Here is a 27,501-nt window from a genome sequence, read left to right as displayed (position 1 = left end):
GAAGTAGTATGGGGGGATGCACGAACCAAGTTTTCGCACCCTGATATGGTTGTGATGTCAATTTTCTACCTCAATCCTTGCCTTCACGTAGATCGATAAGCCCTTTTAGGGCTTATCATTGTATTTCCTCTTCCGTCTTTCAGAACCTCCACGAAGGTATCTGACTGTCCTTCGCACAACCTTAAACATTGATTCAGGTACTTACGTGCGCCTGTGACTATGTTACTATCCCATTCCATAATTATCTTAGTGGTTAGCCAAATATATCATGAAATTAAGATTACCCTTGTGTAAACATACATTATTACTTGCATTCAAATAAAAAATAGAAATAGATACATTCACACATCAATTTGACATTATAATGTAAACCAAAAAACTTAACATATCATAATCACATGCAATAATCAGAGACAAAAAATACAGTGATTCCAAAATACTTCTATTTATTTATGATTCAAGTTCCCAGTATAGACTTTATCCACCCTGCGCACACAGTTGCAGGGGTCCACGCACCCATCTACGGAATTCCACACTAGGCCTCTGCACGCTTAGTTGCAGAGCCTCTTCCGACGCTAAGACTCTCACTCTTAGCTCTCCCAAAACTTTCCAATGACTCCTTACCCCTAATTTACTTAATTTCTTCCCTTTTTATACAATCCCATGGTCCATGGACCATGGGTAGATCTCAAAATTGACACAACTTATCTAAACCAAGGGTGGAAAACCCTTTTCACTTTAGATATCTTTGACTCTTCGTGACCACAAAATGCGGAGACTTTACATTTATTTACACAAAATTCAAGCCTTCTACCCCAAAACTTGGGTGTTTAACCCAAAACTGACCCCCAAGGGACCAGTTCCCAACACCATGAAAGGAGGAAGCTTTCCCCACCAAAATCCCTTGATTAATGGATCTGGTTCCCAATACTAGGAATCCGCATTAAATGGCCGGGAAAACATTCCTAGATTTTCTCAATCATTGGAGCTCCATGATTTGTGCCATAATTCCATAATATCTTGTTGATTTATTATTTAATATTGATCCTCCTATAGTAGGGAGCAAGTCCCTAAATTATCTCCTCCTCCAAATCTTTATAATCTGCCCAATATTCTCATAATATTCCACAAAAGTAAATAATATTAGGCACAAATATGCAATTATTCATAAACCTTCCTAATGAACGTAATAAAGTTAAAATACATTATCTAATGCAAAACGAGAGGCTTAATATGCTGAAGGATGGTTAGATGGGCCTTAATTAATGTTTAATTTAGAGAGATTGGCCTTAATTTATGTCTAATTTAGAGGCCCATCATACCCCTTACTAAAAGTGTTTCTCATCCTCTAAGCAACTTAGTGACCTCGTTGTGCCTCATTCATGGCCCTGATGGCCTCTCTCTTGTGCATTCCTTAGTCCTTTCTCTTAAAGATCTTGGATGTGACTTCTGCAAGGACAAGCCCAAAAATATACTTGTGCATAGAAAACTCACTGTTTCTTGAGACCACTAGCTTGCCTTCTTTTTTCTTTTGTGGCCTAGATGATTTCCTAATGGCCTTGGAGTTTTTTGTTTTGATTAGATCTCTCTTAGGCACTGCCTTTTTTTTTTTGTTTTAGCACCATTTGTTCCTTTCTTCCTTCTTGTAGAAACATTTTGTCTTCCTGTAGTAGGTCATTCCTTCTCTTTCAGAGTCGTTTAACTATGGGAGTGATGAAAAATTATGTAGAGTGTTTGGAGGATGGTGCTAGGGCTCAGAGGGAGTAGTGTAGGTTTGTAAAAATGGAGAGGATTCTCTGTTTGTTTTTTTTCAAGAAATTTTCAAGGTGAGACAGAGTGTAGGGTTTGTTCTTGAAATTATGCAATGGGAATGATGAATGGTAGATAGATAGTGAATATGAAGCGGATGTATGGCTTGGAGTGTTGTGGTGACTTGGATTTTGCAAAAATTTCTTCTTTTAAATATTTTCCCCATTCCTTGAAATCATCACCCTTCATAATTTGACTTTTCCACATTGCATGAGTGAAAAAGTGAGCTGAAATTAACTAGTTGAAGTTGGCCAAGACTGCTGACCCATCCTTAGCTTATGAAACCTCATCTCTCATGCATTGACAAAAAAATTCTAACTATAATATGCTCAAGAGAAGAGGTTAAGAATATTGCATACCTATACCTACCTGATAGTTGTTGGAGAAACATGCATGCTGATACTGAGTGAATGTTGTTGTGCTACTAATGACTCTGGTACATCTTCTTGAATAGATTTTAGCTCTTTGTTGATCTCATTTTGTTGATGGGTTGTCTTCTTGTTGATGTGCAGGTGTTGGGGGACCTATATCAACCTTCCCTAAAGAATACCTGACCTTTTGACAAATTTCTCCAATCATATTGCCTCTTGCAGCTTCTTTTCAGCCTTCCTATAGAGATCCTATAGTAATTTAGGACAACCTCTTGTAGCAGACTTGTTTTCTCCATATATCCCAAAGGATAGAATTGATTGACCTGAAAATTTCTTAGCATGTTTCCATCAACATTATGCACCTCCCCATAAACAAATCTTGGTAAATGGATGCATGAATCTTGAGAAAAATTAAAAATGACTGAAAGTGATGGAAGCTGATTTTTTGGAAATCGTGCACTAGAATTTTCTGAAAATTCTTGGGCACGTTACCATCACCCATATGCATCTCCCCATGAAATAGGTTTTTAAATGGATGCACGAATATTGATAAAATTCAAAAATGGTTGTAGGTGATGGAGACCAATTTATTGAAAACTGTGCACTGGAATCTACTGAAATTTCTTGAGCATGTTACCATCATCCATATGCATCTCCACCTGAAGCAAATTGGAAAATGAATACATGGTTTTCATGTTATGGAAAAAATAAATTTATGCTCTATGTATTTTTGTTTCCTGTATTAAAACAAAGCATTCCTCTAGTTTTTTAGGACAACAAGGAAACTGAATGGGAAAATTTTGAGAATGATGGGTGGATGGTGGAAATAGATGAGGGTGATGGATTTTCATGGACTTGGTCATGTTGGAGAATTTGAGAAAAGGAGGAGAAAGTCAAAATTTGACTTCTTTTGACTAGGTTTGACCTATTTTTCTTTTGTTGGTGCCAACTTGTTTTTGTTGCTTGCAGATGTTGGAGGGAAACTATATTCATCAAAAAGACACATGGAGTACATATTTTTTTTATTTTTTCTCTTTTTTTTTCTTCTAGGCCTACTTGCTACCTCAATAAGGTCTTCAACTAGTAGGTCTGCCCAGGCACCTCAAAGGAGGTTTTCACCTAGGACCTTTTCTTTTTTTTTTCTTTTTTCTCTTTTTTCCAACCCATTGATCACCTCATGGAGGTTTTCAATCAATGAGCCAATCTCAAGCACCTCACAGGGGGTTTTCACCTGAAATATTTTTTTTTTGGTACCCTACTCTACTTGAAAAATAAAATCTCTTTCAAATATAAGAATACTTCTAATGGAGCCATGTGCACATCAAGATTATAGATAAACTGATGCGCAGGCTTACAATATATGATTTTACATGTACCTGGATTTCAGAGACCAATGGATTTGAATTTGAAAGGATCAAGCACAGTTGAAGAAGAGAGTGTTGCTACAACTTAATGACTTCCTGGAACCATATTTCAATATAGTTGTCATGCCCTTGGTCCACTTGCTGATTTGGATCATCTTAGATGTCTTCTTTTTCCATGACCTTCAAATCTTCCTCTTTTTGTTTATTATTCTCTTGAACACATGGAGGATTTGATGGTAACCATGAGGGAGCTTTCTCAATCTCTGATTTTGTTGTCTACTCTTCATCAAGTGCAACCCATGATTATTTGATCTTCTCTTTTGAACCTTCTTTTCTTGCATGTTGTCCTTCAGTGGCATCAAGAGAATCTATTTTTTGTAATGTCCTTCTTGAGCTATGGTAAATACCATTTAGCTCAAGATGAGATGTTTGGAAGTGTTGTACCTCAGCATTGTAAGTGGGCTAAGCTATTTCAATGTGTGAGTTTGGAAATGGTGGTACAGGTAGATGAGTGGGAGTGGATATTTGAGATGGATGTGGTTAGGGTTGTGGTGGAGGTGGACAGTAGGGATAACATGGATTTGGGTATGGAGGATATTGAGGAAATTATTGAGGATATTGTGGATGGATCCCATAAGTTCCTTGCCAACCTTGTTGCCAAGATTGGTTTTGGGGTTGAGATGGCCAATGTTGCCAAGGAAAGGGCGTGTTCCAATTACTTTTAGGTGGATATACATAACCTTGAAATTGTGAATCAGGCTCTTGCATCATAGTAGGTTGACTAGGATGACATGGTCATCTTGGAGCTACATAACATAGTTGCATTGGAAATTGACTTGTGCCATTGTCCTCTTGGTAAACTTCCTCAGCCCCGATAATGATGGAAAATATTTAACATCATGTGATTCTGCATGGAAAACACAAATATCAACATGTTCTTTTTCTTCATTTTGTATTCTTAACATTTCTACTTGTTCACTTAGATTGCTAAGAATTTATGTTTTAAAGTTATCAAGAAAATTTCCAAATTTAGATTGACTTACCAATCTTGATGCTTATTTACTTACTCTTTCCCTTCATCTTGATATGTGTTTGCATGTTTCACAAATTTCTTCAAATGATACTTGGTATGCATCAACTCTACTCATGAGATCAAGGAGATCAATCCACTCATTCCTAATTGTTCTAAGTAAGAGGGTTTTTATTGTGTTGGATCCTAAATTATGTAGCTTTTCCCTCTTAACATTATACATGAACCTCTCTATTAGATCCTCAAGGCTCTCATCTTCTTTTGGTTCATTCTAAATATTTGTTCTTTAATATCATGATCTTTATATTTGTCTAGAAATATCTTTTGCATAACATTCCATGATCTTATTGAATTAGTCTCTAAATTCATGAACCATTTAAGAGCTCTATCCTTCAATGTCGTTGCAAACAATATGTGTTTTTGAGTTCTTAACAAGTAACCATACGATCTACAAACAATTTCAAATTCAAAGAGAAAGGTTTGCAGATCCTCTGACCTTAGACCATGAAATTTTGGAAGAAAATATGGAGGGATGTTCTTCATGTGCACACTACCATTAGTATCTTGAATGGGAAATCAGAGACGATCTTCCTCATTGTCATCATCTCCATCCATTTCCTCTACATTATTTTCGATCTTATTCTTCTACTTGCAAAAGTGAATGGTGATGTGGCTCTTACTGCACCACGTGATCAAATGGGGGGATGGGTTGGTGTTGGAGATTTTTTGTTTGTATGATTGAATGAAAAAACTAATCCAATGAACTTTTCTATTTTTGAAATGAAATATGCCTAATGGAATTATTTTTTTGTTTTCAAAAAAAGTAAAAAGAAATGAATCAACTAGGGAAGAAAACAATGCATAATTTGACACCTCCCCAACAACGATGCCAAAAAGTGATGAGCCTCAGTATTGCAATGAGAATGTTGCAAATACTAAGGCTACCAACTTTAATTATCAACCCGGGGTTCGTACAAAATTAAGAGGTAACAAAACTATATTTGCAACATACAATGTGTCCTTGCTTTTCTTCCATGATATAATGGAGTGCATGTATTGAAATCAGATCCTAAACTAATCGCAGAAAATGAAATGCTTGGAATGGAAACCTTAACCTATTGCAAGTAATAAGGTACAAGGAAAGAAACCTATTCTAATTGCATCAATATCATGAACTAAATGTAAAATAAACCTAAGTTGACCCTATTTATCACATGTGATGATTTAATCTAACTAAGCATTAAATCTAATCTAGAGAGTACTAACTGCTGTGTGCATGTGTAAATATAAAAACACTCTTTTTTAATCCTTTTGCTTTATAAATACAAATCCTAATATTGTATTGTTCTTTGGAAGGGGAGATAGGTATGGAGGAAGAGGGGTAAAATGGTTGTGATGGCATGGAGGTCAATTAGGGGCCTAATCCTAGCTTCAGTGATGATTTTTCTCAATTCGGGCTCAAAATAGGCTGGTACATGATTTCCTATAGGATGTACTTGTTCTCCTACAAGATCCCCTGTTTTACTACAAGAACAGGACAAAAGCTTAGGAAATGGTCTAGAAGGTGGAATGAAGCTTGGGAAAGGTGGATAATAGAAGAATAAGGCATGGAGGTGGTGGACACTACCCAGAACTCAAGCAAGGGCTTCAAGATGGTTGGATTTACTCAATGGAAATGGAAAATTTTCCTTATAAAACAAGAATTCGGATTGAGACCTTAGCAAATTTTGGTGACATGGGTGGATATGGATTGGATGAGGCAAATGAGGTGAGGTATCCTTGCAATGTATAAGTTCCTGCAACAACACCCATTATTGTCTGCATTTATACATAAATTCATCTATAAATAAGAAAGATTTATGAAATGGAAGAAAACATAGTTATTGCCATCTAATGGTTAATTTCGTGAATGTAAGTTCTTTGAAACCAATAAATAACTTAAGATATTAAAAATGACAATTGAAACGTGTCCTAAGAAAATTAAAGACAACTAACCCATGCTAAAAAATTAGTAGAAAATTACTAGTCTAAAATCCATAAATTCGAGAACTAGTGAGCTAGTAAATCTATAAAATGCCTAACCTAATTAAGTGAAAATTCAATGGGATAAATTTTGTTATTAAATATAATGTTTTTGTGATCTAATTAAATTGGAATAAACTTGATTGAAGATAGTTAGCATGCTCTAAAAAATATCAGAAATTTACAGTTCTTTGCTACAAAGGAGTTCCAGAAATCTAGATTTGGGAATAAGAAAACTAATCCAAGTAGCTCAATTATTACTATAACCTTCGAAAGATTTTCAAAGGAGGAAATTATGCTTTTGATACTACAAACGAAATTACATATACCATTTAACCCATTCCTACAACAAGAAATCATTAATACTAAATGCAGAAATAGAAAGAAACAAGAATAAGAGATGCATGCGAATAAGAAGTGAAAAGAAGGAAAGGAAATGATACAAAAGGGCTCTGAGACTCTTGGGATGGCCAAGCCCAAGGAAACTCAGAGTCCTATGGAGGAGAACAAGATTTATAAGCTGAACATGACACCGATCTTCATTATTTCCATCAATACAATTACATCCCTGTAAGAAAATACAATGGAGCTACAAAAATACGAGTTCTCTCCACAAGAAGACTAATCAAAATCTACCCCTAGAGGGAAATTCGACTTGTTACTTTAAAAAATGATTAGAAATCATTCCCCAGGAAAGGAGGAATCCTTCCCCACCAAAATCCCTTTATTAATGGATCTGGTTCCCAATACTAGGAATTTGCATTAAATGGGAGGGAACACATTCTTAGATTTTATCAATCATTGGAGCTCCAGAATGTGTTCCATAATTCCATAATATATTGTTGATTTATTATTTAATATTGATCCTCCTGTAGTATTGAGAATTTCCCTAAATTATCTCCAAATCTTCGTAATCTTCCCAATATTCTCATAATATTCCACAACAATAAATAATATTAGGCACAAATATGCGATAATTCATAAACCTTCCTAATGAACGTATTAAAGTTAAAAATACATTATCTAATGCAAAAAGAGAGGTTTAATAATGTGAATTATGGTTATATGCGCCTTAATTTATGTTTAATTTAGAGGCATGGGCCTTAATTTTTGTCTAATATAGAGGCCCATCACTTGTCTTGTATGCTTGGGTTTGTCAATGTATTATCTAATTGTCTTGATTAGCTGGAAAAATTTGTCTCTTTGGCTTTGAAGTGCTAGAAGTGGAAATTTGATTGAGTTCTAGGGTTTTTAGGTCAATTGGTTATCACTTGTTGCTTGTTTGTGTCACTGAGATACTAGTTTGTTGATTGATTGAGTGTTGTTTTCTGTGGGAATCATTGAAAAAACATCATTTTGCATTTGCTTTAGCTTGTTTGTCAAAATTTTCTTTTCAATTGCATTAGGTCATTTTTCATTTGGAAATCATTTTTGTTGTTAATCAAGCATAGATTACATTGTTTGATTTTCAAGCTGAAAAGAGTGCATCATTTATTTGTTCAAAAAGAAAAGTGAAAATATTTTCATTTAAGTACTTTTGAATTTGATTTCATGTTTCTTTGGTTGATGCATTAGTTGCATTAGAGAATTTGAATCAAATATTCATTTTGCTTTGGTTGATGCATTAGTTGCATTAGATCATTTGAAATCGAAGAAAAAACATCATTCATATAAGTGCATCTTAGTAAAAGTGAAAGTCATTTTACTTATGAAAAAGTTGCATTTAAGATAGTGAAAAGTGAAAATCATTTTTTACTTTTTGGCATTACAATTGGAAAGTGCAAGTGAAAGTTAGTGGAAGGAATTTTGTTTGATGCATTATTGATTAAAACTTATTCCCTTGACCAATCTAGCTTTCATCAAAATGTAAAGTTTTCCTTTTCTCATATAGTTACATCTTAAGCATTCAGGTGACATCATTTTGAGCCCATAATTGAAACATAATTCAAGATACATGTTAAAATTTACTCAATTAAACTAAGGATCATTTGGAACTTAACACATACATTTATAGGTCTAGGCTAGAGAAGTGTTCTGGCATATATAAACCTAGCAACTGTTGTTATCTACCAACATTGTATCCCAATGGTGAAACACCTTTCCACGTTTCCTTTTACACAACAAAATCAGGTTCAAGAAGATTAAGAATCTTCATAGGTTTCTAAATACCATGCCTTCTCTGAATTTTTAATCGCAGAGTTGAACAAAAGATATGACCTTAGGCCTAGGCCTAGCCCTAGAAGACCTCCTAAGGAAACTCCAGTAATTGAACCTCGTGTCAAAACTGCTCAAACTCAAACAACTTCTATTTGACCATTAGATCAGTCAATTGATACTCCTCCAAATGACAAAAATGCATTGACTACATTTAATGTTGAAAAAGAGTTAGAAAGAGTTAAAATCCCAATTCCCCTATCAGAACATTCTAAAAACCCTGGGTATAAAAATCAGGTCTCCAAATGGATACAAAATACCTCAGTTGATGCTAAAGGTGATATCATCAGTTTGCAAGATGAAAAACCAACGGTTGTTTTTGGCCCAAGCTCAGATATGATAGATGAAATAGTGCCTTCTTTCTATGTAACTCTTAAGATAAATGATTCCATGTTATATAATTGTATGCTTGATTATGGAGCATCACATAACCTCATGCCCAAGACTATCATGGATAATTTGAAACTTGACATAACTAGATCCTATCATTACTTGTACACCTTTGATTCGAAAAGGGTGCCTTTCTTAGGATTGATTAAGGATTTAGTAGTCACCCTTGCCCAAATTCCAGTGAAAAGTGTAGTACTTGATATTGTTGTCACAGATATTCCTCCCAAATTTGGAATGCTCATTTCTGGGTCTTGTTGTGCCAAATTAGGGGGAACTCTTGAGATGGATATGTATTATGCTACTGTTATAGTTTATGGGGGAGAACAACTAAGATTATATAGAGAGGTGAGAATTGTGCACACTGTTTGCAAAATAGACTAGCCAAGGAATCATCCCATTTATGCAATTGACCAAGATTTTGGTTGCTTTCAACTCTCTTCAAACCAAGTGCATGAAACTCAAGTTAAAATTGAAGATGTAATTGAAAGACCAGTACCAAATCAAACTGATATATGGAAACTATTCTTTTATGGCTCCTATACAAAAGATGGATCGGAAGCTAGAGTAGTTTTAATATCCAAAAAAAAAAACATTACCCAATCATGTAAGCTCAACTTCGAAGTTACAAATAATATGGTTGAATATGAAGCTTTCCTTTTGGGATTGCAATTAGCCAAAATCTTAAAGGTTCAAAACTTAAGTGTTTTTACTGATTCAGAACTTATAGTTCCAGGTATCACCCTTTGTATTTGTGATGCTTTCTTTATGGCCTAGGGCAACCCTTCCTTCCAGACTTGGTCCAAATATTTTAATAAATAGTGTTTTACTCCCTGTACGCTACTTTTCCTTGTGTTAAAAGCATGTACACGTGGGTCAGTACATACCCAACCTGTGTATATGTGTTAAAACACTTTAAAAATTTAAATTTCCTTAATTATGGGTAGAGGTCATGGGTTTTACCTGTTGATTACCTATTAGTGCCCCTGGCCCAACTATTCCCAATTGTTTCCCAACTAAAAAATAATTTGGGAGAAGTATAAAAAGACTTCAATGGGAAGGCCTTAAAGAGGAGAGAAATGATAGAATTACCATACTGAGATTATCCCCTAATCAAGTCTAAAGAATCCCTGTGCTTCAAGCACTTCCCCAAGTTCAGGAAACCCTTATTTCCTTGAGTTTTGATATTCTCTCACATGCTTGGAAATATCATGATATTGGTTATGGAAGAAGGCTGTTGAAGATTGGGACTGGATGGACTTGGACGATGGTTCCGCTTGGAGCCAAAAGAGGAAGACTCAGGTGAAATCTTTCCATTTTTTATTATAGTTTTCTACAATAAAAAGAAACGTTGTCTTGTTCCTGATATCGAGTTTGTTTATGCATTTGATGTTATTGTTATGGTTTATATATGAATGACTATTTCAATGTATAACTAACCATCTACTTATATGATATAAAGTTGATTTCACTATAATGCTTTATCTATATGCTACTATGTGTATTCGAATTGGTTGATTTGTAGGTTCGAAGATCATTAGGAGTTGCAGAGGGTTTGAATCTTGGCTGGAACTACCAAAACGAAGGACATTCGAGTATGCTCATCCTCACATAGTTAGTTTGTTTAAGCATGTTGCCTGAGTTGAATGCTTGTTTCTTGCTGTAGATTACTCCTGCTCTGCTAGGGTTCTGACCCAAAGCCCTAGGGGACTTATTCCCTCAACAAAATTGGTAACTTCGTTGGGGATAACAATCTTGTTATTCCTATTTTGGGTTATTTAGTGCCAATCAGGGCTCAGTTCTTAGTTTTCTTGCTGTCATTTTACTGCCTACTCATGTAGGAACTTAGACTTCAAGTCTGATCTTTTTCATCAGGCCTAATTTTTTATTTTTCTTGTAAAACTTCATATAACAATGTAAACTTTGAAATGGGAACTGATACTGTTACCCGTTTCGTAGAGATAGCAAAAAAGTGACCTGATTTTGAAAAGGGGTGATGCAGAACGCACATGTTTTTTTTTAGAGCATAGTTTTTGGCAATTTAATTTTTTTATGTACATTACGTTTTAGAAAGGTAGTGATTTTCAGGCTGATTTAAAAAAGTGAGTATTCTGCATCACACCCTTTTTTTAAAAGACCTATTTTTTGGCTTTAAATTTTTTAACGTATAAAATGTAAATAATTATTTTGTAAATTTGATAATTTTTGAAGTGGTCATTTTCTTCACATTTTCTTGTTTTTTATTTTTATTTTTATTTATTTTTTTAGTGAGGTTTTTATTGTTTTGCATTTTTAAATTAGAAGGTCGATATTTAGAATTTTTGATATTCTACATATTTATAAATCCTTAATTAATTTTTCAATCCACATGAAATAATTGTTTCTAAAAAACAATATTTTTTAACAATGGACATAAAAATAACAATTTTTAACATAAATATAACTAAAAAACTACACGTTTTGATATTTTTTTGCTAGAATTGACATATCAAAATCACAATTTTTATACAATAATTTCAAATAAAAATGGTTAAATAATATATATTTTTTATGAATTTCATGTCAAAAAAAAATAATAATCACTTTTTTTTTTCAAAAAATAATGATTAACTTAAAAATCAATGCGAAAATCACATATTACAAATATTGAACGTATAACAACCCTAATTGAGTGTTTATTCTTCTCATAAAATGTCAAAGTCAAAACATTGCAAAGCTTGATTTACAAGCATAACTTAAATTTAATCAACAATGTCACGTAATACAAACTCTTCGTCCTCTAGAGTTTCATCATTGTCTTCTTCCACAATATTTTATGTTTCCTTTTGCTCATTTTCCTCTTCTAATGGGTCTTTGATGTCTGCGAATCTCGCAATGTATGTCTTTCCAAACATTCCATGTAATTGTGGTTGGGGTTCCTTTTCTTTTTTTTCCACACGTGATTCACTAAAGTCCCCTTTCTTCAACCCAATTTCTTACATTGCATCTGGAAGAAATTGAAGAGCATTAATTCTTTGCTGAATGAAATTGCATTGTACTGGATCTTTTTCAATTGCAATGCAATTTCTTCCTTTTTGAAGGCAACATGCTAGTGTTGTACCTAATTATCAAGCACAAAAGAAATAATGAACTAAATTAGTACAATGACATATTAATTAAAAAAATAACATATTGAAATTCAATTCCATATAATAAAACTTACTTGAGCTAGAAAATAAATCCAGAACCCAATCTCCTTCATTTGAACAAATGTCTATAAGATAGTTAATCAATAATTGTGGTTTTTGATAAATGTTAACTATCTCTCCTTTTGCTTCTTTGTCTTCATATGTTAGTTTTCTCACAACAGCATCATAATTTAGTATTTGGTTATGACTCTTTCCATCTACCCGATTAAAAATCATAGACAAATGGCTATCATCTTTTGCCCAACTATCAATATGAATGAACTCAATCATTTATAAATTGTTGATCTTCATTGTTAAGAATATTTGACTTTTTCCTGTAACATGAAATAGTAAAAGTTCAATTAACTTGTACTTAAATAAATTTTTCAACATTAATCAAATATACATTTTAAACGTCTTACCATGTAAGCTACATCCTTGAATTTGTTTTCCCCTTGAAGCTTGACAATATCATTGCCAATTGTGTGTCTGAATGAAATGTCACAAATCTCCATAATGGTGATGATGTGACTTCTACAAATCCCACAACCACTTTACTAAGAGTTTGATAAGTATAAGGGTCACTATCATAGTCAATGTTTGGAATATTGAAACCATGGGGAATATCTGCAATGACTAGGGCATAATCCCTTTTAGGTATGAGTTTAGCAATGTCTTCACAGTTGCCTTGTATTACTTGATATTGAATAGTGTCTAGCCCATTCCAAATGAAATGATTAAGAGTTGGATCAAGTTGAACATTCTTAATACATTGCTTCCTCAGTCTTTAGATCTTTATTTTTTCAATAAAGGTTTTGAAACTATCTGGCGCTCCATTATCATCCTTCCTCATCTTTTATAAAATAAACAAATATATGTGTAAGTTATAAATTAAAAATAGTACACAGGTGAATAAAAATGAATGTATAAATCAAGATACCTTTTTAAATGCAAGATAAAAAGATTTTAATGTTGATGTAGAACTTGACTCTGGATAGTTGTGTACAACATCATCCCAACTATCTTCATTCAACAATCTTACCATTTGTTCTTGAATTTTCATATAAACTTTGTGACTGCATAGATAAAGTAACAGAAAGTTAATATAATGATATGTATAACAAATACTACCAAGAACAACATGTTTTATTTAAAATATAATTATAATATAGAAATAAATAAAAATATTTCAACAAACTTACTTTTGAAATTCTTCAGACATTTCCTCCAATGATAATTCCCTTGACCTCACACGAGATAATATTGTTTGACAATTTTTTCATCTTTCACTCCTTGCATCGCCCTTCAAGGTGTGATAGTCATATTGCATGGAATCTGCTTCATTTCAGGAGCTAATTTACTGTTGCCACACATCAATGGCTTAAACTTTTTGACCTTTTGGTTTTTAATGGCAATGTCTTCCCACATGCTAAAAATCCCATCAATCAACCTCCAAACATCTCTAGTTCTAAATGCCAATTGGAAAATGTTATCAACACCTCTGAATAAATCACTATTTTTGTTGCCTTTTCCACCTTTTGAATTGGTTTTCTCTTCAATTTGATATCCTATTTCCATACAACATTCCTTTCAGAAATCTACAATAACATTTATCCTATCCCCACCACATTTTTCTTCAAATTCACTATGAATAAATCTAACCCTTTGGATGAAAGTCATACACATCCTATATTCATTATCTGAATTATGATCCCATGCCACTAACTTTGCTTTTGTATCTGATAAAGTAGCATAAATTATACATTTCATTGTTTCAAAACGTGAGTTATTAGGATATTCCTCCATCAATTGTCTTTGAGCTTCTACAGAATGGTTCCCCCCAAGCACATAATAATTGTATTCAAAACATTTTGACTTATCAAATGCTTCTTTGTTGGGAACTTGAAGTGGATCAACAAGAGCACATAACTAACCACATGAGCATATGGATTGTACCTCATCAATGTCTTCAAGTTGTGAACATGCAGATGATGTGGCTTTCTAACTTGATATTGACATTGTCCTTCACTTGCTTTATAGGTTTGCCTGACATTAAGCTGAAATGTGCGACCACCATCAATTAAGTTTCTCTTTGTCAAATTCTCTCGAATGACATTTTGTTTTCTTTTGATAATGCCATCCTCTAAATCAGCTCATGGTGTAATGCTTTCTTTTCTTTCTTTTGAAGTTTCACTAGCTTCTTGATCGCTGGTAATCACTACTTCAAAATCTTCAACTTTACTTTTCTTGGTCATAACATTCCCAACAGATTTATTCTTGGGCATTGTTACTTTTGGTTTTTTATGGCTCTTCTCAGTTCCAATGTCATCTTCAGTAATGGCAACATATGCTTCATTGTCAATTTCAACTTCATCGTTCTCAAAAGTAACTTGCTTACCCTTGCTAGATTTATCCACTAGAGGCATTTTTTCTAATTCTTTGGATGTATTTTTGTAGCATTATCAATTACTACATTTTGCTTATTTTCCATATCTTCTTCTGACACTGAGTAAAAACTGCTGACAACTTTCATGATATCATGCTCTATGAAATGAATGCCTCCCAACCTAATTGAACAACTTTCAACAAAATTCTTCCAAACAAAATATCATATGTCAATAAAAAACAAAGTTAAAAAATATAGCGAGACACTTTCAAGAACGCAAAATACAAATATAAATAACAATACTTACGATGTTTTGTGTCATCTCATTTACGATTTGTTTACACAACTTTGTAGATACCTCTCTCGTGTCATACAATGAATATGATAGTCGGTATTTAATCCTTTCATGTGACTTGGGAGCTTTTGTAAGTATGTAAACAACTTCAGTGTCCGGTACCAAACACATACCTATGACTCTTCCCATCACCTCAAAAATTCCATTATCATTCGGTATATCAATATATAGATATATATTCACATTTGTGCCTTCTCTTTCCTTCACATACCAGATTCTTGAAGGAAATTTCTCCTCTTTCAAATTCTTCCAATCTGAAATCATCTTCTTATCACTTGAGGTACTTGAAAGATTTGTAGTCATGAGCTCAGGTGGAGTTCGTTCACCAATGTTTTTTGAAGATGCACCTTTAAGATTCTTTGGTCTAGAAAGATTCACTGAAATTTTCTTTGATGCCATTTTCCTAAAAAATAGAAACACATAAATTAGTAAATAATAAAAACATATTAACTTAAATTAACAACGAAAATATATCATAAATTTTTTATTTGTATGATCAACAATCGCCCCACCCACCGCCCCTCACATTCTAAAAGGGCATGCATTAACATTCTAGTGTAAAAAAAGTAAATCACGAATAAAACATTCCAAAATTAACTATATATATATTATATGAAATATCTATTTTTTTTTAAAGTAAAAAAAAAAATATATGTAATGGCACCCCACTGCACCCACCGACACTCTACACCATCCGCCACCCCAGGCGCCCCCGCCGCTGTTCTCCCTCACCCACGAGCGCCCTCCCCCTCTTCACCCAACCCCCCGGGTGCTTGCCACACTCCACTCCACCCATGAGCGCCCTCCTCCTCTCCACCCAACCCCCTGGGTGCTTACCACACTCCACTCCACCCACCCACCGGCGCCCCCCCCAGGGCGCCCTCCCCCGGGCACCCAAGCCACCCAGTGGCGCCCCCCTCCCTCGTGCTCCAACCCCCCCGCTGCCCCCGTGAGCGTGCCCTCTCAACCCCTCGCCCAAGCGCCCAACCGCACCAACCACACCCCAGGCACCCCAACCCAACCGCCCACCCCCACGAGCGCCCAACCCTCGCACCCCCCGCCCGGGTGCCCTTCCACCCCCCGTGCCCCAACCCTCCCACCCACCCGCCCCGGCTGGGCGCCCCCACCGACCCCCTCCGCCCCAACCCACCCAACCCCCTCCCCACCCCACCCCCGGGCGCCCTTCCACCCCCCGCCCAGGCGCGCTCACCCACCACTCTGCCCCAACCCTCCCACCCACCTTGCCCGGGCACCCCCACCCACCACACCCCCCGGGTGGGCACCCTCCCAACCTCCACGCCCCCACCCACCCTGCTCGGGCACCCTCACCCACCCCCTGCCCGGGCGCCCTACCACCCACCCCACCGCAACCCTCCCAACTCCTACCCGGGCGCCCCCTCCCAACCCCTCCCGGGCGGGCGCTGTCCCACCCCCCACGCCCCAACCCTCCGAGCCCCCACCCAGTGCTCTCACCGACCCCCCGCCTGGGCGTGCCCTCCCACCACCCACACCCCAACCCTCCCACCCCTCACTCGAGTGCGCCCTCCCCCACCCCCCGCCCCTGCCCGAGTGTGCCCTCCCACTCCCTCGCGCCTCAACCCCCGCCCGGGCGCCCTCCCAACCCCCCCGAGCTGCATCCCCCTCCCTCCCCGGTGCCCCACCCCACCTCCCCCTGCCCGGGCGCCCCCCGCCCCACCCTCCCTCCCCCGGGCACGCCCCACCCCAACCCCCCTCCCTTGGGCGCACCCCGCCCACCCTCCCCAACCTCTCTTGGGCCCACCACCCGCCCCCCGGCAGGCGGCAAGGCGATTCCCGAAATTGTCCTGCCTCCTACCGGGCAGGGGCGTGGGCCCCTCGGGTGGCGCTGGCCTCCGCCGCGCCACCCGAGCCGCCCCCGCCCGGTAGGTAGTAGGGTGATTCCCGAAGGAGGGAGGCCACCTGGTGGGCGGGGGCGCAGGTGGCCCGGGTGGCGCCCCCTGCCGGGCGGGGGTGAATGGGGCTCGAGTGGCAGGGCCGAGGGAGGGTCGGCGGGGCGCGCCCTAGGTAGGGAGGTGGGCGCGGTCGAGGGAGGGAGGGTGTGGCTGGGGCGGCCCAGGCGGAGGGTAGGGAGGGTGGGACTGGGGGTGTCGGGGCGGGAGGTGGGGTGGGATGGGGCGGGGCCTGGCGCCCGGGGGGGAGATGCGGTGGGGAGGGGTGCACTCGGACGGGGATGGGAGGTGGGGTGGGATGGGGAGGGGCGCACCCGGGTGGGGAGTGGAGGGGAGGTGAGGTGGAGCGGGGCGCGGTGCGCCCGGTGGGGGGGAGGTGTGATGTGGAGGGGCGGGGGGAGCCCGAGTGAGAGGGGGAGGGGAGGGGAGGGAGGGGCACGCCTGGGGGTGGGGGACATGGGGTGTCGCGGGGCACTCGTGGGTTTTGGTGAGACGGTCAGGGGGCAGGGTGGGTAGGGCGCTGGTGGGGCTGAGGGAGGGGTGAGGGCACCTAGTGGGGCATGGGGAGGTGAGAGAGGGGCGTGAGGGAGGGATGGGCGAGGGAGCGGGCCAGGGGGGGTGAGGGCTCTGGGGGGTTGATGGTAAGGGATGAGGGTGGCATTGAGGGGGTTAAGGGGGCAGGGGCACGGGGTGTGGGTGAAGGGAGTGAAGGTGTTGGGAGAGGGGTTGGAGGTAGGGGGCGAGTCAGGCTGTGGCGCCCACCCTGGCAGCTCACTCGCCCGCCACAGGGATTGAGCGATTCTGAGAATCTCCCAACCCCACAACAGGCGGGCGAGCTGCTGGGCCGCCCCCACACCCCCTACTGCTCCCCCATGCCCTCACACCCGTCTGCTCGCCCGACCTCCTCGCCCACCCCGTGACACCACGGCGGTCCACCCACGAGTATTAAGTGATTGCGTTTGATCAGGCCCACCATGCTCATGATGGATGTAATTGTTATTTTGGCTCAGGAAAATTATTAATTTAAAAAAAATCCTTTTCATTAAACTAATTTAATATAAAAAGTTTCAAGGAAAAATATTTAACTTACCTTTCAATTGCGAGAATTCTTCTTGATAGCGATGTAGCTTCTCCACAAATTCACGAGTCTTTCAACGATTTTGAGAAAGCCTGGATGTGATGTGAGTAATAGTGATAATGAAATTTTAATATATAAGTGAAATTACGGAGATGTTTTACTGTACGGTTAATGTAGGATAATTTGTTTTAAAATATTATAAAGTGAATATTATAGATTTGTTTTACAACGGGTTGAATGTGGGATAATTTGTTTTGAAATATTATAAAGCGAATATTGTAGAATTGTTTTACAATGGGTTGAATGTGGGGTAATTTGTTTTAGAATATATTATAAAAATTAAAAAAAAATTCAATTGTTGAGTAAATATTATATACTTTAACTATTAAAATAATTAATGTAGTAGTTGTAGTTTACAATTTTAATTTTAATGATTTATTTCATAAAAAAAATTAGTTTACATTTTTCAATAAATTGTAGAAAAAAATAATGAAGGTAAATAAATTTAACAGACTTTGTGGAGGGAAATATTTTCGCGAAACTTTTTGGAGTGAAATATTTTCACAAAAACTTTTGAAGGGAAATATTTTCGCGAAACTTTTGGAGGGAAAATTTCATTCTTTAAGCTATATAATATCTTTAGGAGACTCTCCATTTGTATCATTCAACATCTTCTATTTGAAAGGGATGGATTGTTCTGATAGTGAAGTTTTGATTTATACACCATCCACATCTTCATCGCGTAACAACTCCATTCATATTGATGAATATAGCGGGAATTCTTCCACTATGAATAGAAAGTCAATTCTTCCACTTAGTCCTGATTCTAAGGACTATGAGAGCAGCATTGATGAAAGAGGGGATGGAGAATTTAAAATAAATAAAGAGTCACAGATTCCACTTAGTCCTACTTCTAAGGACTATGAAAGCCGCAGTGATGAAGAGCATGATGGTGAAGTTCAAAAGAATGGAGTGTCACGATGTCCACTTAGTCCTAATACTGAGGACTATGAGAGCAGCAGTTTTGAAGAGCATGATGGTGAAGTTCAAAAGAATGGAGTGTCACAGTGTCCACTTAGTCCTAATTCTGAGGACTATGAGAGCATCAGTTTTGAAGAGCATGATGGAGAATTTCAAAAGAATGGAGTGTCACAGTGTCCATTTAGTCCTAATTCTAAGGACTATGAGAGCAGCAGTGATGAAGAGCGTGATAACGAATTTCAAAAGAATGGAGTGTCAAAGTGTCCACTTAGTCCTAATTCTAAGGACTATGAGAGCAGTAGTGATGAAAAGCATGATGTTAAATTTCAAAAGTATGGAGTGTCACGGTGTCTAGTTAGTCCTAATTCTAGTGACTATGAGAGCAGCTGTGATGAAGAGTGGGATGATGAATTTCAAAAGATTGGAGTGCCACGGTGTCCACTTAGTCCTAATTCTGTGGACTATGAGAGCAATAGTTATGAAGAGCATGATGATGAATTTCAAAAGAATGGAGTGTCACTGTGTCCTCTTAGTCCTAATTGTAAGGACTATGAGAGCAACAATGATGAAGGACAGGATGATGCACATAGTCCTAATTCTAATCAGTATAAAGGTAGCAGCGACAAAGGACGGGATGTAGCATCTTCAATAAGTAAACAGTCACATTTTCGACGTAGTCCTAATTCTATGGACTATGAGAGTAGCACTGAAAATGCACATGAGGAAGAATATCCATTAAACATTGACTCAGATTTTCCATTCAGTCCGAATTCTAAGGACTACGACAGTAGCACTGAAGAAGCGGAAGATGAAGAATATCCTCCAAGTCAATATTTGAAAAGTAGAGCTGATCATAGTGTGGATAACATTCCTCTTAATTATGATGAAAATCCTTATACAAATGATGATCCAATGATGGAGATGTTGCCAAGAAATATTGTATCGAGGAGTAGGAGCAGACCTTTTCGTATCAATGCAAGTTGTTCTAGTTATACAAGGGGTAGAATAGAATATCTAACGAGAAGAAATTCTATCAGTGCTCTCATTTCAAGTGAATGTTGCCAAAAAGATTGCTTGAAACATATGGATTTCAAATTTGCATTAGAAAGAAGTAAGAGATATTTGTTAATGAATAGAAGCATGCAAAATTCATATTTAGTTGGGTGCATCCAATCTACATTGTCAGGTTATGATTATCATATTGGGACTTTATTTATCTGTAGAAAATGTTTCAAAATGTTTCATTCGATTGGGAATTTTCGTCTCTCGAGAATTCAAGAAAATTTGGAAAATGATCCCACATTTTATTCAGAAGTACGTCATAAAATACAGTTTGGGCCATTATCAAATACTGCAAGGTCATGGATGAAAGATTTCTTCTCAAAGCATGGAGAGTGTATGCCAAATAGAGAGAAAATACATATTCCAGATAATTTTTCAAGACGAGAAATCTACAACTTATACAAAGAATATGCAGAAGGTGCTGAGGGACATGGCTAGTTTATTACATATCAATATTTTGTGAAGGTATGGAAGAAAGAATTCAACAATGTCTGTATTCCTAAGAAGACAAGGATGGGGATTTGAAATACATGTGCTTCTCTTAAATAAGAAAGGGACAAATGTGAAGGCTTAGAAAGAGTTAAGCGTTCATAACTTTAACTTTTAAAATTGTATAGTCATCAACTATGAAAACATATTTCTTAATGAATTTCTTTTATGTTGTGTAGATTTAATTGTCAAAGAACTTTAGGAGTGTCACGAAAAACAAACAAACGAAAGGAAGAAGTTGTACAAGCATCGTAAGTAGTGTTATGATAATCCGAATAAATATTTGGGTTTGATAAATGATGGTATGGACCAAAAGAAAACACTTTTACCACATTTTGTTTGCACACCCAAAAATTTACAGGAGGAAAATTTTATTCAGTTTCACTTGGTCAGTTGTATGGCCTTCAATGGGGAAATATTGCAAAGGGTGTACTTCATAGCTCCAAATATTCATAATGATGCAAATCTAATCATAACCATAATTCATGATGTGATTTCTCATTGGTCTGGTAATCTTCCCGAAGTTTTGTATCTACAATTGGACAACACTTGCCGTGAAAACAAAAGTCAGGTTGTTTTTGGATATCTAAACATGCTTGTTGAATTAAGAATTTTTGAAAAGGTAAAGGTTGGTTTCCTTCTTGTTGGACACACTCATGACCATATTGATCAGATGTTCAGTCGTTTTTCAGTCATATTGAGGAGGAAGGAAGTTGGGAGCTTGCCATCACTAATTGAATGTATTAAGAAATCATACATGCCAGAGCCTACTTTTGATGTGTTGGAAGAAACTGTTGACATGCGAAGGTTTATTCTGGGATCATATGGTGAGGGGAAATGCATTGAACAACTTAATGAAATTAGCTTCCAACATCAATTTCGTATCAAAAAAATTGATGGGAAAACACTAATATGGGCAAGAAGTATTCAACTACTATAGAATGGGCACCATCATCAGGTTTGCAATTTTTGAAGTTCATTCAAGATCATCCAATATTTGCATCAAAAATATTGTTATTACAATCAGTTGGTGAAGTTCAGAATGCACGCAGACAGAACAGAGATATAAATTATTATGATTTCCTAGAAGAAATTACAAAATGTATTAGATATGCATATGAGTACTTTGACATTTCTGATTCAGTTTGGTGGGAGTCATTTTTCAATAATCAAAGTGATATCATTTCAACAACAAAAAATGAAGATATACCCTTGAAAAATCCATTTATTTGGCCACAAAATGTGTCGAATGAACATGAGGAAGTAAACGTTGTTGAACAACAAAAATATCCAGGTATTATTAATTTTTCACAGGCAGCGGGAAGAGAGATGTATATTGGTTCTAGAAGATCTCGTGCACAACATGAAGCCATGGAAGACCTTTATAGGGGTTCAGTACAAGATATTAAGGAGGGTTGCATGATTACAGTGCTAGCAGATGGAGATCCCAATGGCTATCTATTTTGGGTTGCTAAAGTTATAAAGGTCTTTACAGAAAATGAGGATGTTACAAGTGTTGAAGTACATTGGTATGCCACAAATACACACCCATTCAATGGTGTGTATAAGCCAGAGATGGTAGCTGACAAAAAAAATGGCCGAAAAAGAAAAAGAAAGGGTACAAATATAAATCACCGCCGCACAGACATATTAAAATTGGAGGATGTTGACATACTTGTTTATGACTTCAATTTAACAAAGAGAGGAACTCTTCGCTTCAAGACGATAGAGATTCTGAAAAGGTTGTTACCAGAAGGAACAGTGTTGACGTGGGAGTCAGCTAAAACCAACCGTAGATCTAGAAGAATTTTGAAACCTGAAATGTTGGGCATGCATGTGGACTCAGATGGGGCACTAGTTGATGAAAGAGAAGAATATGGAACATCTTTGTCAGCATCCAGTCACTCATCTGAAGATGTGAATTCTGATGGTGTGAAAGAAAATATGAGTGATTTTGAATAATTGTTTAAGACAGTTTATATAACTGATGTATGCATCGTATCTTCAAATTAAATTTATGTTTTCCATATGGTGTTAAATGAGAAGTTATGAAGCATTTTTATGTTGTTGGATTATATGTCTTAATTATGATAAATTTTATTGTTTAAAATATCTACAATGCAATATTAAATTAGAGATATAATGTATGTTTTATTCAATATACAAATAATGACTTTTGAATTCATTTAGTGATGTAATTTGTTCATAATGTCATGGTTTTTTAATTTTATAGTTGAAAAAATTTCAATTTTTTTTTGTATTTAGCATGTTATGGTTGAAAACATGTTAAATTTATACTTAGGAAAGAAAAATGATATTCTACCAAAAACATTAATGTGTTTATTTCCTCATAAACAACTTTGTTTGACACATAAAAATTTGGTTTTATTAGCATTTTTTAAAAATTTTGAAAATTGACCCTAAAAAAAAAATCATTGTTCCTGTATCATCCCTTTCATTTTGAAGCTATATTTTGCACGAAAATTTCATAGTAAATTTCGTAGTCACTGCCATTTTAAAAACATGTTCGAAATTTACTCCTGAAAAATAAAAACATCGTTCCAGTATACACACTTTTCATTTTTAGCACTGTTTTTGATGTTTTTTTGGGGTTTTTTGGCCAGAGTTCCCGTTTTGAGTTTATAGTTCCCATTTCAAAGTTTACATTGTTATATACGCATCTTTATCTGTTTAGAGAAGCGTACACATGCTTGTTATTTTGAACTAAAACCACGTATACAAGGGTTTCTTTTCGCAGAAGCGTGTCTACATGCAACTATGTAGAGACACAATCGTGTATACAATTTTTTGCATGATTTTTTCAAATCTTTTTTCTGGAAAGATTTCTTTCTTGGCCTGTGTGATCTCTGAGTTGTCAGTTTCTATTTTCACAATTTAATTTTTTAGTGAGCTTATTATTACATATTCTCTCTTGCTGTGAAAAGTTTTTGGCCTCGGTTTGCTTTACAGTGAGTTTTATGATTTGTGTTTGAACACACAAGGCTTCTTATAGAGGTTCTTGATTGTTCTGGTCTTCTGGAACAGAAGATTGTTTGCAATCTTTGTGTCAAACTTCATTTTTATGGTTTGCTTTCTTTGCTTCCCGTCATTTTTGTGGCCATTCACTTTTTCTTGCTTTTCGAAAGTTTCTTGTTGATGAATTTGAAAGTGTGTCTTCCTTGATTTCTTGATCAGTTTTTTCAAGGCTCTTTTTGCTGCTTTTGGATCGTTTAGTGCAAGTTGAAACACCTATTTTGTTCAAGTTTTCATTCATGTTGAATTGATAACTTGCCAAGTTTCCTTGTGATTATCTTTCAATCTTTGAGTCTTTGGTGGCATTTTGAGTGCTTTTGAAAAGTTGTTTTTATTGTTTCTTGGAAAAGAAAAGTCCTTCAAAAACATTGTTTTTGCTTTCTTTGTCGAATTAGAGTTTGGTTTCTTTTGTTTTTTGAGAGTGATTTGGAATCTTTTTTATTAGTCCTTCTTGTTTTGGAAAGATTTTGTGTTCAAGATTCATATTCCTTTCAAACACTTAAGTTGGCTTATAAACAAATTGCTTTCATTTCTTTTTAGAGTAATCTAGAATTTTTGCACTATCATATACACCTTGCGTTAGGGTAGTTTTGCATTATTAAAGCATCAATAGTTTTTTAGTTTCTGTGAGTGTGAAGTTTTCTATAAGAAAAGAAAAGGAAAAAAGTTTTTGCTTTATAGAAGTTTCTTAGAACCTAAGTAGAAGTTGCTTCCCATCGAAGAACAAATAAGTGCATTGCATATAAGTTAGTTTTTCATTAATTTCTTTTGCGTCATAAGAACACCATCAGTTTCACTTCCGTATTGTCCCTTTGACTTAAAAAGAATAGCCACTTAAAATCAAGCGCTTAATAAAATAAACTAGAACTTTTTATATTGTCAATCAGATATACCAACAAGTTTTAGGTTTATTTAGGGCCTTGGATTAGGTGAGAGGAGAGTAAACTCTCCAAGGCCACTCTAAACTGTGAAACATAGAAGTCTGAAAGAGTGAAATCCAATAACATTAGGGAGACCGGGAAAGCTCTATGACTGGGAGTTAAGCACGATGGTTTGTGAAGATAAGGACGAGAAATACCCCCTCTCTTACTTGTCGGATCTTACCTCACAACTATTCCACCTGGCTTCTGATATGAGTTGGTGTCTTTAGTTTCCAATCCTAGGGATTTACACAGGTGGTTGCAGAGGGGAATCCCGTGGCACCTGAGGTTGACGTTGTATCACGTTCAATGGTACTTCTGGAGGGCACCCTTGCGAAGCTTGGGGGCTTGCACCAGCAAAGGTTATTGTCTGGAGGTTAGCGTAACTACCTCTAATACCTTTGCTAGTAGACCTGGGGCGTAATTACCCCAGTCTATTTTCGAAAGGTCCTTTATATTCACTTTCTTTTATTTTGGTGTCCGGTCCTAATCACCTGGAGCAGAAATATTTGGAAGTTGTTTGACTACTGAATTCTTTAGGGACACTTTTAGTGTGTGTTTTGTGCTCCTAGTCGGCCTAGATTTCAATTTTCTTGAGCCTTTAAGTAGATCTTATTAAAATAATTCGAAGTGGCTGACCAATCACCTAGACAATCCCGTAGACTTCGTGGGCTTTCACCTGCGAGTCCAGAGCCTTCTCCTAGAAGGCGTAGGAGTGATTCTGCCAGTGGTTTTCAACCAGTGGTAGCTGGCACATCGGAGATTGATCCTCCACTTGGGGGCATCAGTGTACAAGGTAGACCTGGTACTACCACAGAGTTAGAGAGGAACACACTAGTTCTTTCTCGAGTACTCTTCCAGTCAGAAGATAATATTGAGGTAGAAGAGCTCTCAGAGTCAATTGCGGCTCCGAATTCTCCTCTCCCTTCTGATCATCCAAACGTATTGTTATACATTGGAACTCCGACACACAAGAATTCAAACCCAATTCCACACACAAACATCCCTTCGACGACCACTGCTGGAAGCATGGCATCCACCAGGAGTGCTACGAGTATGCAGACTCCTATATCAGGGCAAGTGGGAGGAACTATTTCCATCCCCTCTGCATCATTATTTGGGTCTACTGCCAGCACATCCTTGTTTGGGTCTACTTCGATTCCGTCCACGAGTAGAAGTTCCCAAGCTCACGCATCCAGTTTTGGATTCTTCCCTTTCGCAATGCCCTCTCAAGGTATTCCTTCAGTTCCATTAAGTGTACCATTAACTGCCTCCATGTCCATGATGAGTGCATCAGCTTATTTTTAGGGTTTCCCCATTGGAAGTGGTCATATACCACATTCCAATCTGATGGTAGGGTCTATGCCTTTTCCTTTCATAGGTCAAGGTACTAATCCTTTTTAGAGTTGGACAAACCCTGCAGTTAGTGGGATAGGAACTGGGAATCAGTTTCTCGGCCAACAAGGGAATGTGTCATACTCCTCAGTCAATTCATTTTGAAATCTTCCACCCTTAGCTAATGATTGGAACCCTTACCAGGGGTTGTTAGCTCCTTACAATAATTCATTAGGTGGAAACTTTACTGGTTACAGAGGTTTTTCGGCTGGAGTTGGTCAAACTCCGACTTTTGCTGGACCACAAGGTTCACCTTTTGGTTCAGTAGGTTCTACCAGTTACTTCGGGAAACCTGGTGCCTTTCAAAGTCTAGATCATTCTTTTCAGACTTTTGGGAATCCCACCCAATCTAGGTGGAATCCGCAAGGTCCTCTGAGACTTCCTTTTTTGGCCACTCTCAATCTTCCAGACTTGACTAGGTTGATGAACGATCCAATCAGATACAATCTGGCTTGGCCTCCGGTCCCAACCAAACTTCCATCGGATATTCCAAAATTCGAAGGGAAGAGTGGTGAAGACCTGGGCGACCATGTAACCACGTTCCATTTATGGTGCTCATCTAACTCCCTAATCAATGATTCAATTAGGTTGAGACTATTTCAGTGCCCCTTAACTGGGAATGCAACTAAGTGGTATATAGAGTTGCTAGGGGGCACCTTTACTTCTTTCGCCGATTTGGCTAACATTTTCTTAAACCATTTTCAGTTGTCTATCCGTTACAAAGCCGGAACCAAACTTCTGGCCAATTTTCATTAGGACACAGCCACTCACATTTTGTATCATATCCAGGAATGGAGACGGAGAAAGAGGCTCATTAAAGCCGAAATTCCACCTGAATTCTGTCTCAAATACTTTTTAAAATCATTACAACCCGAGATCTCCAAGGATGTTTCTATTTGCAGAGTTTATTTCGAAGAGTAGGCTATCTTTCATGCCCAGCAGTTAGAATTGATATATTCTCAGTCTGGGACTCTACAGAAAATCTTGCCTGATGCTCCTAGATCCATGGTTGATATAGCCAAACCGAAGCCAGGCCTGGATGCTGATGGTATTGTTGGATCGATTGATGCGAATGCGGTGAACCCAATTGCAGCAGTTGTCTATACAAACAGCTTCTTCCAATCATGTATCACTTTCTACTCCTACAGCTTCTCAACCTTCTTTCGTAAATTCCATTTAGGCTTCTAACCCCAAAGGAAATCAAAATTCCGATGGGAAGAAGAAGGGACGAGGGAAAAAGAAGAATCAGGATGGAAAGGGTAATGCGAACAAACCCGGAACTAGTGCCAGTGAGAGTGGAAAAGAGTCTGAGAAGAAAGTTAAGATTCCATGCAAGTTATGCAATGGAGACCATTTGACTCATCTCTGCCTAAAAATTGAAAATGCTCAGTGCTTGTTAGTGTAGCAAGGGTATTCTAGCTCCCAAAATGTCTTAACTAACCCTTTCCCCCAAGGGCAGTGGTTGCTTGCTGGCAAGAATTCATACCTTGGTACCTCTATAGGGGGCAAC

This window comes from Pinus tabuliformis, chromosome 2_1 (assembly GCF_031772625.1).
Source record: "Pinus tabuliformis cultivar Carrire ecotype Pingquan chromosome 2_1, CPIR1, whole genome shotgun sequence".
Taxonomy (NCBI): domain Eukaryota; kingdom Viridiplantae; phylum Streptophyta; class Pinopsida; order Pinales; family Pinaceae; genus Pinus; species Pinus tabuliformis.
The sequence above is the reverse complement of the archived record's forward strand: the minus strand, read 5'-3'. Positions refer to the sequence as shown.